Genomic DNA, 12,890 nt, shown 5'->3' on the forward strand with positions numbered 1-12,890 from the left:
GTCGAGCTTTTCTGACACCACTGCGTTGGTGGCTCAGTGTGTTTGTCCCTGGCACCAGCTAATAAAGACTCTGTTGATTTTACATCACTCTGGTCTCTTGGTGATTTCTGTGGATTACTGGACCCTGACAAATGGGGGTTCGTCCGGGATCCTCAGATCTCATCAACTAGACAGGGTGAGGAGTCTTTCCACTAATTAACCTCTAGAAAGAACCTAGGCTACCACCCTGACAAGGAACCCAGGGTCAGTCAGGAAGGATCCATTTTGTAAAGGCAGCAAGAGTCTAGGGGGACGCCCTGCTTATGACTGCTGCTAGGGTAGAGACGGAAGACGTTCCCCTCTACCTTCTGGGACCCATACGGCGTTGGACGTTGTTCAGTCTGCTGGAAGTCCCCGAGGTCAATGAACTTTCGGGAGATGCAGAACCACTGGTCCGTCAGGAGGCTCTGACGCGGAAACCAGAGTTAGTTTTGAGAAAGTCTGGTCAAATTTTGAAAACAGGTCAGGGAACCTTTTGTTGTAGCGTGCTTGACTGTCAGTTTGTGAACCCGTGTTTTGTGTTCATTTACTTTTATTTTGCAGGTATGGGTCAGGTGACATCTACACCCCTGGACCTAGTCCTCAGTCACATGTCTGAGGCTAAGGAGAGGGCTCATAACCTATGGGTAGAAGTCAGGAAATCTAAACTAAAAACCTTTTGCATTTCAGAATGGCCTACCTTCAGAGTAGAGTGGCCCCGAGAGGGGACTTTTGATCTCCATGTGGTTGAGAGAGTACAAAATGTTATTCTCAACCCTGGTCCAAGCGGGCATCTGGACCAGGTACCATATATTATCACCTGGCTAAGCCTAGTGGAAGACCCCCCACATGGATCAAGGTTTTGATTCCCTCACAGGTTCCTCCTAAAGTATTGGTGGCAGAGGCTAAGCAGCTGAGTTCCAAGAAGCCGATGGTGCTTTCAGACTCTGTCCCTTGTTCTGATCTCATTGATCTCCTAGGGCTAGAACTTCCCCCACCTTATTCCACAGGTACCAGAGGACAGAACAGCCACCCTCCCTGTCGACAGCCAACTGCTCCTCCGCCTCCAGTCGAGGGAGATCAGTGAGCCTCAGGACCTGCATTTGGCCTCAGGCCCCGGCAGGGGCAGAGGAAGCCCACTTTGTCAGAACCCACTTTAGTCCCTAAGGCACTCCCACTGCGAGCAGTGGGTTCCCCAGATGAGGAAGGGAACCAAACACTCTATTATTGGCCATTCTCTACCTCTGACTTGTATAATTGGAAAACTCAGAACCCCCCCTTCTCTAAAGAACCTAAGGCATTGATTAACTTGTTAGATTCTGTTATCTTTACACATCAGCCTACCTGGGACGACTGCCAGCAGCTCTTACAGGTCTTGTTTACCATGGAAGAGAGTGAAAGGATCCAGAATGAGGCTTGAAAAGTCATCCCTGGGCCCGATGGGAGGCCCACCCAAAATCCGGACCTAATCGCAGCAGCTTTCCCGTTGACCCGACCCTCCTGGGATTTCAGTTCGGCAGAAGGTAGGGAGCATCTCCGTGTCTACCGCCAGACTCTAATGGCCGGGCTCCGAGCAGCAGCTAGGAAGCCGACCAACCTAGCCAAAGTGGGGGACATGAGGCAGGGACCCCTGCAGCATTTCTAGAAAGAATCATAGAGGCTTTTAGGCAGTTCACTCCCATGGACCCTGAAGCGGAGGAAAGCAAGGCGGCTGTGATAGTGGCGTTTGTCAGTCAGTCCGCTTTAGACATCAGAAAAAAATTGCAGAAGGTAGATCGACTAGGGGAAAAATCCTTGAGGGACTTGGTAGAAGTGGCAGAGAAAGTTTATAATAACAGAGAAACCCCTGAGGAGAAGGAGGAGCGACTGCAGGCTGAAGACAGGAAGTATCAGGCTGCTGAAGGGAGGAAGCAGAGTAGGGAATTGACAAAAATCCTGTATACTGTCACTCAAGGAAATTGACAAAAATCCTGTATACTGTCACTCAAGGAGACAGACATGTAAGAGAAAAAGATGGGGGGGGGGGGGGACAGGACAGAAAAAAAGAAAGAAGAGAAACAAAGGAGAGAGAGAAAAAGGTTAGAAAAAGACCAGTGTGCTTACTGCAAAGAGAAGGGACATTGGGCAAAAGAGTGCCCAAAGAAGACTATGACAAACAAACCTAAGCAGGTCCTGCTGGCAGAGGAAGATAGTGACTAGGGATGTCTCGGTTCAGAGCCCCTCCCTGAACCATGGATAACACTAGAAGTGGATGGGCAGCCTGTAAACTTCCTGGTGGACACTGGGGCCCAACACTCAGTCCTCACCCAGCCGCTAGGACAATTAGACAATAAAAAGAGCTGGGTTCAGGGAGCCACAGGGAAGAAGATCTATAACTGGACTACTAAAAGAAGGGTTAACCTAAGCACAGGCCAGGCCACACATTCTTTTATGGTCATTCCGGAATGTCCACCACCATTACTAGGATGAGACCTCCTGAACAAAGTCGGGGCTCAGATACATTTTGAAAGGGAAAGGATTAAAGTAACTGACCGCCAAAATCAGCCCCTACAAGTCTTGACCATGTCATTGGTGGATGAATACTGCCTCTATGATACAGCAAAGGCTGGGGAGACCTTATCAGGATGGTGGCTGCAAGCTTATCCTCAGGCATGGGCAGAAACAGGGGTCCCGGATTGGCAGTGAAACAGGCACCCCTGTTCAAAGAACTTAAACCTGGGGCTGAACCGGTCCACATTAAACAATACCCAATGACATTGGAAGCAAGGAAGGGAATCACCCCCCACATACAACGCCATTTAGATCAGGGAATCTTGAGGCAATGCAGATCACCGTGGAACACTCCCTTTTGCCTGTAAAGAAATCTGGAACTGGAGAGTATAGGCCAGTACAGGACCTAAGGGAGGTAAATGTCAGGACTATGGACATACACCCCACAGTCCCAAACCCTTATACTTTATTGTCGGCTCTGGCCACAACTCATGTTTGGTATACTATACTGGACTTGAAAGATGCATTTTTCAGCCTGCCACTGGCACCCAAGTGCCAGGAGGTCTTTGCCTTTGAGTGGACCGATGAGTCCCGTGGCATCACAGGACAGTTGACCTGGACCAGGCTCCCACAGGGATTCAAGAACTTGCCTACTTTGTTCAATGAGGCACTACACAGAGACCTGAGTGAGTACAGAAATGCCCACCCACAGCTGACGCTTTTACAATACGTTGACGATTTTCTCCTGGCTGCCCCGGACAAAGAACTGTGTATGGAAGGGACTAAAGATTTATTACAGACACTTGGACAGCTGGGATATAGGGCTAGTGCCAAGAAAACACAGATCTGCAAAGAGGAGGTTGTCTATTTGGGGTACAAACTGAGAGGCGGGCAGAGATGGCTCACCCAGGCAATGAAGCAGATGATTCTGGGCATACCGACCCCCACCAGTAAGAGGGGAGTGTGAGAGTTCCTAGGATCAGTGGCGTACTGCCACTTATGGATCCCTGGGTTTGCAGAAATTGCTCGACCCCTGTATGAAGGCACGGCTGAAAACAGAGAGTGGGGGTGGACTGAGGCTATGGATTTGGCTTTCCGTCAGCTCAAAGAAGCCCTCCTGTCAGTACCAACCTTGACCCTCCCAGACCCCACAGAGCCCTTTCAGCTGTTCATAGATGAGAAAAAGGGGATAGCTAAAGGAGTACTTACCCAGGTATTGGGACCCTGGAAGTGGCCAGTCGCTTATCTATCAAAAAAAAACTAGACCCAGTAGCAGCAGGATGGCCACCCTGCCTACGAATAATAGCAGCCACAGCTACATTGGTAAAAGACGCAGATAAGCTGACTTTGGGGCAGGCTCTAAAGATTACCACTCCACATGCTATTGAAGGGGTATTGAAACAACCCCCAGGAAAGTGGATGAGAAATGCCATACTAACCCACTTTCAAGGCCTCCTCCTAGACTCCCCAAGAATACAGTTTGTAGCCCCATCCACTTTAAACCCAGCTACCCTCCTCCCAGAAGCAGATTTAGAAAAGCAGCATGACTTCATGGAGCTGTTAGCAGCAGCACAGGTGATCCGAGTGGATCTGAAGGACCAGAAGCTGCCTGGTAGCGACTTTGTTTGGTATACCGACGAGAGCAGTTATGTAGAGAAAGGAATTCGGTATGCCGGGGCAGCCGTGGTGGACGGGAAGGGACAGGTAATTTGGAATCAGGCCCTGCCACCTGGGACCTCAGCCCAGAAAGCTGAGCTGATCGCGCTGAGGCCCTTAAGAAGGCAGAGGGAAAGAAGTTCATTGTGTACACAGACAGCAGGTATGCATTTGCTACTGTCCACGTCCACAGGGCTATCTACTTGGAAAGAGGCCTATTCACAGCAGAAGGCAGAGAAATCAAAAATAAAAAGGAGATATTAGATCTCCTAGAAGCAGTGATGTTGCCCTCCAAATTGGCTATCATCCATTACCCAGGACATCAAAAGGGGGAAGACCCTGTGGCTAAGGGAAATCAGGTGGTTGACCGAGTGGCTAGAGAAGCGGCTAAAAGAAAGAGTGTACTAGTCCTCCAAGGGCCAGAGACTAGGGAGCTACCACCCCAACCAGAATATGACGAAGAAGACTGACAATGGATTCAGGCTCAGTGAGAAACTGAAGAAATTAACTCTTGGGCCTACAGCAAAGAGTCATGGAGCATATTGCTTCCAAAAATGTTGGGTCAGCACCTTTTACAAAAGCTAAACAGCAGCACCCACTTGGGAGTAAAGAAGATGACCCAGCTTTTGCAGAATGCAGACCTTAGGTTCAGAGATAGCCGTAAGGAAGCAGAAAAGATAGTCCAGACCTGCAGGGCCTGCCAAACAATGCAGCAAAGCAGCGCTCAGAAGATTAAAGGGACCAGAGTCAGAGGTGATAGACTGGGGATGATGTGGGAAGTAGACGTCATCGAGGTAAGGCCCGGCAGGTATGGCTATAGGTATCTCCTTGTTATGATAGATACCTTTTCGGGATGGGTAGAGGCTTTCCCCACTAAGAATGAGACTGCTAAGACTGTAGTTAAAGTTATTTTAGAAGAAATAGTGCCCCGATATGGAACACCATGGAGGACAGGGTCAGACTATGGGCAAGCGTTCACGGCCCAGATAACCAGAGACTTAGCAAAACAGTTGGGGATCGATTGGAAATTACATTGTGCATATAATCCCCAGAGCTCAGGACAAGTAGAAAGAATGAATAGAACAATTAAGGAGACCCTATCCAAATTGGCAATAGAGACTGGTGGAGACTGGGTGACCCTCCTTCCCTTCGCTCTGTTTAGGGTCAGGAATACTCCTTATGCTGGAGGGTACACACCCTATGAAATACTGTATGGGAGGCTTCCTCCTGTAATGCCACTACATCCCAAAGTTGCAAATACTGAGGGAGAAGATTTGACCAGAGCCCTAAAGACCCTGGCAATGGTAAGTGCAAGCATTTGGAAAATGGTCAAGCAAATATATGATAAAGAAAAGGAAACCTGGGGCCCGGTTGGTTTGGGACATAAACTCAATCCAGGAGATTGGGTCTGGGTAAAGAGGCACCAAGTGAGAACATTGGAGCCCAAATGGAAAGGCCCATATCAAGTTATTTTTGTTACCCCCACTGCTTTAAAGGTTGATGGACTAACTCCCTGGGTTCACTACAGCTACGCTAAAAGGGCCAGTCCAGAGCACGTTCCTGGCTGGATGGTGGAGTGGGATCCTGAGAAACCATTACATGTCCGCCTAAATAAGAAACCATGAGGCTGAAAAACTGTGTGCTCCTGGGGGTCTTCCTCTGGATCGTATTGCCAACTGGGAACGAGGTACTTTGTAACCCTGACCAGCAGCGTCCCGCGACAGCAGAGGCACAGTGGTGGGGTCTCCCCTTGCCCCCCACATGGTGCCCCAGATTCAGCCTCAAGGAGATGCCAGCTTTGGAGTGACCCCAGCACATCCCAGCCCCGCCCTTAACGGGTGGGGGGATTTGACTTTAAGAGATTAGCAGACAGGGGATTCTTCAAGGCTCTCAAAGAATATGTTGGGTCTGCACCCGAGATCCAGCTGTCTGAGGGGCCAACTAGTCCCTTGGACACCGGCCCTCAGTGGACTGAGCTGCCTGCCCCCCCCCCCCCCCCTGCAAGGAACAGCAGTTTCTAACTCCCTTGCCGGCCTCCCCGCTGTGGCTGCTGATTAAAAGGACTTTTCAAGTGCTAAATAGGAACCAGGAACCACCCTGAACTAACACAGCCCTGTTGGTTATGCTTTGATATTCTGCCCCCCTTCTATGAGGTAGTAGCGGTAACAGACCTAGGCCCTAGCTTGCCATCTGTTCCCCTTGGTAGCTCTTCCTCACTACAGGAATGTCCAGAGACCAGAGACCAGGAGCAAAAACCTCTCCCCTCCATATCAAGGGAAATGGGACGTGTGTTGTCAGTGGCACACTGAGAGTGCAGATAGACTACACCTGTAAAGGCAGCTCCACCTTTATAGTAAAGCAGGGTGACCAGGGTTATTACAAAGACACAGAAGGAATGTGGTGGACATACAAACAGCTAGGACTGAGAAGGTGTACCCCGAAACAGATGCTTGACTCCACCGGAGATTACTGCCTCTTGGTCATGATCTTACCTAAGATTATGTATCACTCCGGTGGAGATTTCGGGGTGGTAGAAGAGTCCGTCGGGGTGGTAATTGTCACAGTAGCCACCCTCTTGGGGGCTGCAGGAGCCATGCTAGGAGGAGTGGCCTGGGGGACCCAGGAAAGGCATCTCGCGTCCCTGAGAGAGGCAGTAGATGCTGACCTAGATTGAACAGTAAATCTCTAGCCTTGAACAATCTCTCACCTCCCTGTCAGAGGTAGTCTTACAGAACAGACGAGGATTAGACCTTCTCTATTTTTGGCAGGGAGGCCTTTGTGCAGCATTAGCTTCTATGCTGACCACACAGGGGTGGTAAGAGATTCCATGCAGAAAATGAAAGAAGGGCTTGAAAAGAGAAAACGAGAAAGGCTCCAAAAACAGAGTTGGTTTGAGTCTTGGTTTAACTCCTCCCCGAAGTTAACCACCTTACTCAGCTCCCTGATAGGACCTATTGTGTTGTTCCTCCTGGTGGCCATGTTTGGGCCTTGCCTGTTAAATAAGCTTGTGATATTCCCCAAAGGCAGAATAGAGACTGTTCAACTCCTGGTCCTCAGTTAGCACCAGCTACACCAATACCAGGGAGTAAGACAGGATGAAGCTGAAACATAGCTAGGATTAGCTATGAAATATAGGAAAAGGGGAGGAAATGTTAGAAGGTAAAATGTTGTTCCAGAAATAAAGGGTTAAAAAAAGTAAAATTCGAGAAAATGGGCCCCCTGGAAAGGCCAGTAAACTACTTGTTTTGACAAGAATCAGTTAAGGAAACATTTCCTGCTGAGGAGAGACAATTAACAAAGGCAACTCCCCAACCTGCTACATCCTACTGACCAGGCAGGAGGGGTGATAACCAAAAGTCACAACCCCTACCCCCGCCCCCTTCCTCCTGCTATGGCTTGGGAAAACTTTTTTTTAACTAAACTAACATGATGCTTGTCACGTAGCCCCTTTGTCCTAAACCCTATATAATCTCAATAGAAACTATAGAAGGGGTCGAGCTTTTCTGACACCACTGCGTTGGTGGCTCAGTGTGTTCGTCCCTGGCACCAGCTAATAAAGACTCTGTTGATTTTACATCACTCTGGTCTCTTGGTGATTTCTGTGGGTTACCAGACCCTAACACCTGCGGGTGGGGAGCTGGGGGCTCAAACCTGGATCCCTATGCCGGTCCTTGCACTTTGTGCCACATGCACTTAACCCACTGTGCTACCGCCCGACCCCCTATGTTTCACTTTTTTTTCTTCCTCCTTGTTTTTAATTATTAGGTCTTACTTATAAGTGAGGTCATTCAGTATTCATTCATCTATCTCACTTAAAATGATCTCTTTCAATTTCATCCAAGATGACTCAAAGGAGAAAAAAAATCATCGTTTTTAACAGCTGAATAGTATTCCCTCATGTATATGCCTCGGTTTTTTGGTTTTTTTTTAGCCACTCATCTGTCATTGGATGTCTGGGTTGGTTCCAAATGTTGTTGATTACAAATTGTGCTGCTATGAACATGAGTATATGTAGATCTCTTCTGATCTTCTCACCTGTGTTTCCTGTGGAATAATCCCTAGGAGAGAAATTACTGGATCATATGACAGGTATATTTCTAATGTCCTGAGAAATCTCCAGGCTGTCTTCCACAAGGGTTGGAGCAGTTTATACTCCAGTTTATAGTGTCCCATTTTATCTACCTCCTCTCCAACATTTGTCATCACTGTCTTTTTCTAATATATGACATTCTCACAGGTGTAAAGTGGTATCTCATTGTTGTCTTCATTTGCATTTCTCTGGTACTCAGTGAATCTGAGCACTTTCTCATGTGTCTTTTGACCCATATGCCAGGATCCATTCAGATAAAAATAACAGTATCCCATATATAGGTCAATAATTAAAATTTAAGTATGAAATTGATTATTATTTCTTCTTTTATTTCACAATGACCAGAACACTGACTCAACTGCAAAAATGTATGTGCAATTATAAAATATTAAAGCCATATATTAAAATTTGTAATCACTTGCTCTTGATAATAAGAAAATCATAGTCACTTATTTGACAACACAATGATGGGTTCTTTTTATAGATCATTCAGTTATTGAGGACCTTAAAGAGTTAGTTCAATCACTGACATTTACATGCCATATCTAAATCATAGAACTGGTCCGAAGTTTTTTATTGGCCTTAGAAGTAGAGGAGTATTATATATCTTAATGCTTAATGTGTAGCTATTTTTAAAACTAAATGAAATAGAATTAAATTTAGAAGTGAAACTTATTTTTCAAAGTTTATGCAAAACAAATTTCTACCAAAATAGTGATATTTTATTATAAAATTGTACATGTAGGTCATACATCAGAAAAGGTAGCAGCGAGATCTGCTTCTCTCCTCTCCTCTCCTCTCCCGGATCAACTAGGAATACCAAAGGAGACCACCTGGGACCACAACAAGACAGGACTAGAACGACTACAGGAATCCACCAAATAACCAGTGAGTACAAACATACATTGCTGGTGACAGAGAGGAGCCTAGGGAGAGACTAAGTGGCTGGTAACAGTCCGGCAGTTTATCAGTTGAGACACCACCTCCAGTCTGTTCCACCAACAAGGGGAGAGCTGAAAGGAGGAGAGGACTCCCTGGAGACTCACCAAGTGCAACTCTGAGTCTCCATTGCTACTGCCCTCAGAATCTGGAGCAGCAGCAGGGAGGGACACTGGGAGACAGAGATCTAACCAGGAAACTCAGGAGAAGACCTGTACCTCCGGGGCATAGCTGTGGGGCTGTGAAAGTCTCTTTGCATAACCACTGGACTACCTCTGCCACACCCTGCCTTATCTCTTGGTCAGGAGTCAGTGATTAAGCTAAGAAGCCTACTTATAGTTTAGAAGCTTCAGGCTCCCATAGCCCACAGTGAAGAAAAAAAAAAAGGGGGGGGGGGCTTTTAAATCACTGAGCTCCAACTCAGGGGTTGAAATACTATTGAAACAACTGTTAACTTCCACCACTGTGAACCCTTTAATTACCTTACTTAGACACAAGTCAATCCAGGAAATAGTGATCAGTAATTTGAAAAATACTAAGAGAGGGAACTCATAACATAATATAAAAAAATGGGTAAACCAACAAGAAGAAATATTGGAGAAATGAACCAGGACAACAGTCCAGCTAAAAGCCCCCCAAAGGGTGAAGCACAAAATAACAAGTTCAACATCCAAACATTAGCCTCTACACAACAGAAGTAAACTCTACAGGGAGAAGAAGCAAGTTGGTTAAGATTTTTTTTCACTTTTTTATTATCTTTATTGGATAGAGACAGCCAGAAATCGAGAGGTGAGGGAAAGACAAATAGAGAGAGAGATACCTGCAGTACTGCTTCACCACTCATAAAGCTTTCCCCTTGCATATAGGGACCAAGGGCTCAAACCTGGGTCCTTGTACCTGGTAATATGTGCACTCAACCAGGAGTGCCATCACTGGCCCCCTTAGGATAAGATATTTGTCCACCACCCAGCTGTCAAGCAGTTGATATCAAATGTCTATAAACAAGTTACACAGTTCAAAAAAGTAAGGGGTAACCCAATAATAAATAAACAACAGGTATGAGTAGACAGTCTTCTGGAGAGATACACATGGCCCATAGACATATAAGGAAGTGGTCTACTTCATTTATCACCACATCAATGCAATTTAAATCCTCACTGAGAATCCAGCTAACAGTAGTGAGAATGACCTGAAAAACAGGATATGGCAAGTACTGGTAAAGATGTGGAGAAAAGGAGACCCTGTTAAAATAAACTGCAGGTGGGAATGCAAACTGTTGTACTCATTATGGAAAACAGTATAGAGAGTCCTTAAACAAACAAAGTAGAAATTCCTTATGATCCAGGAAAACCACTCTTAAGTATATATCAAAATGCTGAGAAAACACTAATTTGTAGCAATAGATGCACTGCCATGTTAGTTGCATTATTCACAGTAGCCAAAATACGGATGCCACCTTCACATGATGCAGATAAGCACATTTTGATTTAACTGTGATTTTATTTATCACCTAATCCACTCTTAACATTTTCCAGTAATGAAACTTTTTTAAAAAAATTATTTACTTTTTAACGATGGAGATACAGAAAGAAAAAAACAAAGCACTGCTCAGCTCTGGTTTATGGTAGTTTTTACTAGGGATTGAACCTGGACTCCAGCGGGTGCCTCAGGCATGAAAGTCTTTTGCATAACCATTATGCTGCCTCTTCAGCCCTCAGTAATGCAAATGTTCTCACAAAAGAAACATCATTGTGATCTAGTATTGCCATGATTACATTTTGCAGGATTCCATTATAAACAATACATGACTTTAATGACCTGAGCAAAGTGCTTTAGATGATACCTAGAAGGATGATCTATTCTGCTTCGTGACTTGCCCTTAATGCAAAAATACGTGTTAAAACAGAAAATGTTAAACAGGTTGAATGATTAAAATAGCCTTTTAATATTAAGTTGACTTCTATCGCAACTAAATTGTCACTATTACCCTACACAGTACATTTCCATGCCAATCTGCTTTATTTTTATATATTGTGTTAATACTGTAGTCGATGATGCAATTTTTGTGATGATACTTTTGATAAGGAGTTTGTTTTGCCAGCACACAGTACAGCTCCAATTTATGAATAACTGGGAAATGGAACCTGGGACAAAGCATCAGGCATGAAAGTCTTTTTTGTACAACCTTGATGCTATTTCCCCCACCCAAGTGTTTTAATTTATTAAAATTTACCTATCTGCTCTTGTTGTTTTTTATTTTAGTCATTATAGTTATTTGATATTGAAGTCTATGATAACTTGCATGATAACTTGAAATACGTGAACTATTTTTTTTTTTTTTGGATAGGATACAGAGAAATAGAGGAGGGGAAGACAGACAGGGGGAGAGAAAGACAATAATCACCTGCAGACCTGCTTCATCACCCATGAAGTGATGCCCCTGCAGGTGGGGAGCTGGCGGCTCGAACAGGGATATTTGTGGTAATCCTTGTGCTTCGAGCCATGTGCGCTTAGCCCTCTACACTACTGCCTACCGGATGACTCCCAATATGTTAATACTTTATACTTTAATTTATTAACCTTTTTGTAGGCTCTTATCATTGGCATGATCTGTAGCCAACCACAATTCAATACAATAATTTTCCAACTATTGGTGGGAATTATATGGAATTGTATCCCTCATCCTACAATTTTGTTAATTATTATTAAAAAAATCTTGGAAAATCATTCCTAATTAGTAGACTCAATACTCTTATTTTTTAATATGTATTTTATTTTATTTTGATGAGAGAAACACAAAGGAAGAAAGATCAAATCACTTTTCAGATCTAGTTTATGATGGTTCAGGGGACTAAACCTGAGACCTCAGAGCCTATGAAAGACCTCAGAGGTATGAAAGTTTTTTGCGTAGCTTTTATGCTGCTTCTCCAACTCCCATTATCTTTAATTTTATTATTTTAAGCAAGTGACAAGTCATGTCTCTTGAAAAGAAATCATTGACATAATGTGTATTTGTATTTGTAATATATACCATTGGGTGCTTGGTAAACTTGTTGTCTTTTCAATTGTGAGACTTATTGCCACTTTATAAATGATTCACATGGTACCCAGAGGTTCAGTTAAAGAGGGCAAGCTGATGTCATGAATACATGTTTGTATAAATCTCTATTAATAATAGATTAGTTCTCTCTTGTAGAGTCAGGATATACTGCCATGGTCTAATAAATAGTGAGCATGAAATTAGGCCATTCTTTACTAAGAAAATGTGCCTCCCAAAAAGATAATATGTATCCTTTTGCTCTCTATAAGGATTACCTCAAATGAATAACAGTATAAATATAGCAAAGCATGGAAATTAATTTTCAACTATATTTTATTTAAAAATGAAAAGGAGAGTGCAACATTAATTTGATTTTCAGTACATTGCCTGTATTTTCTTAATCCATGATGCTAGATGCTACCATTATGCTAACTCTAAAATTGTTATGAAAAGAATAAGAAGCAAATTACATTTAATCTTTCATTTAGCAGACTTTGCGTAGTTTGATAGTATTTTAGAATCCATTTCAAAATGAACTTCTTTCAATGCTTATGTACAGTGGATATACTAATAGTTGAAAAAAAGTTATTTATTTTAACTAATTTGAATTATTATAAGGTTCAACCTCCTCTGACCCTAGAGCATTAAAAGATACTT

At 44.2% G+C, this 12,890-nt stretch overlaps 1 pseudogene; it reads left to right on the forward strand.

Moving 5' to 3' along the window:
• Positions 1-302: 302 nt before the first annotated feature.
• Positions 303-3,475, forward strand: LOC107522326 (uncharacterized; annotated as a pseudogene).
• The last annotated feature ends 9,415 nt before the right edge of the window (positions 3,476-12,890 follow it).

Source organism: Erinaceus europaeus, chromosome 3 (assembly GCF_950295315.1).
Source record: "Erinaceus europaeus chromosome 3, mEriEur2.1, whole genome shotgun sequence".
In the NCBI taxonomy this organism is placed as follows: Eukaryota; Metazoa; Chordata; class Mammalia; order Eulipotyphla; family Erinaceidae; genus Erinaceus; species Erinaceus europaeus.